At 43.7% G+C, this 1521-nt stretch overlaps 1 long non-coding RNA gene across 1 annotated transcript; it reads right to left on the bottom strand.

Moving 5' to 3' along the window:
- Window positions 1-638: 638 nt before the first annotated feature.
- Window positions 639-1518, bottom strand: LOC126387199 (uncharacterized). The gene is made up of 3 exons (XR_007569613.1): window positions 1448-1518; window positions 1276-1333; window positions 639-788 (listed from the first exon to the last, which is right to left on the bottom strand). It is a non-coding gene; the product is annotated as an uncharacterized LOC126387199 (long non-coding RNA).
- Window positions 1519-1521: the final 3 nt, after the last annotated feature.

Here is a 1521-nt window from a genome sequence, read left to right as displayed (position 1 = left end):
TTTTCTTTTTGTAGTTCTCCCCAGAGAGCAAGCCATACTCTGGCACAATGCAGGACCATCTCTACAACTGTGGTGTCTATGCTGATGAGATGAGTTGGGTCTGTCCTGCTGTCCAGAGACTGTGAGGCGACAGTGGCAAGGAAAAACTCCCTGCTAGAGGAAGAAACCTTGGGAGGAACCAGGCTCTCTGGGGGGGCCCCTCCTCCTAAGGGCAAGGGAATCATCAGCTGCTTCTGGCCACGGGACATCTTCTTCGTTCATCCTCCAGTCGTCTTTCCTGGTCATCAGTTGTCCACCGTCACGTTGAACAACTGCACCAAGAAAACAGACAAGATTAGAAACTCACTTACCCGCGGCGGGTCTCCTGGCTCCATGATGGTCATCCTGTCTCCGTGTGGTGTATCCAGATCCCTTAGTCCGACATCACGTCTTGACTGTGTCCAGGTCTCTTAGTCCGACATCACGTCGTTAGTTGGGTTACACTACTGAGAATGAAGACAACACACTTGATATAAACACTGTGTTGGCGCATTTAAAAATCTCTCTCTTCTTCAGGACTTGAGTTAAGGATGTGACGGTGTTGTTCTCTCTTCAGGACTTGAGTTAAGGATGTGACGGTGTTGTTCTCTTACTTCTCTTGTAGAACAGGATGTAGGCACCCCTCTCCTGCTGCTCACAGACTAAGTTGCCGGACGTCTCAAAGACCATTGAATCATTGTAGGTGAGCCAATGATCATCTGGTTCGTCCGGATTGTTGTCTGGGTGGATGCCTTCGCTGATGTAGTGTCCTATGAAGAGAGAGATCTTGATTAATATCTTAAAACATAGTGGAGGTTATGAAGGTTAACTGATAACAGACAAAGGGGAATTTTCAGAATCACGACAGCTCGGCATATAACTCACCTATAAAGCACTATTATTTATTTCTTAACCATTCATAAAACCATTAGTTACAACTTGGTGGTATCAAAAAGATTCTGAATATGACATGATGTTTAAAACTTTTATAATTTTCTACATAAAATATCAGAAGTAGCAGAAAATAGTTCCAAATAAAGCAGAGAGTGCTAATAACTAAATTTATCAATCAAAATAGTAAAAAATAACGACCAGTTTCACACAGAAAAGGATAAAGTTCCACTAAAAACTACTCAGAATAAAAAAAGTGAATAATTATAATTGGTTAATTCCATAAGGACCTGAAACGTTTCTATCTACAACATGACAGAGGACGACAGACGGTCACATTCAGCCTTCAGTGTGTGCCTCTCTTACCCATTTCTGTGGAGCCAAAATGGCTGATGGCGCTGATCAAGCTGTAGCAGCCTCCATCCTGTGAAGGAACACAGTTCATAAGAGTTAGCTTCACACGTACACACACAATACAACAGCACACACTGTCCACATGTTTACTTTCACATGAGCCTGATTTTTGTGTTTTCTTTACCTGTGTGGAGGAGACCGGCAGGTCCCTTGTCAGCCTGACGGGGTCATCAACCTTCTCAAGCTCAAAGAAGGGAG

The sequence above is a fragment of the Epinephelus moara genome, unplaced genomic scaffold (assembly GCF_006386435.1).
Source record: "Epinephelus moara isolate mb unplaced genomic scaffold, YSFRI_EMoa_1.0 scaffold2761, whole genome shotgun sequence".
In the NCBI taxonomy this organism is placed as follows: domain Eukaryota; kingdom Metazoa; phylum Chordata; class Actinopteri; order Perciformes; family Serranidae; genus Epinephelus; species Epinephelus moara.
This window is presented reverse-complemented; position numbering and strand designations above follow the sequence as displayed.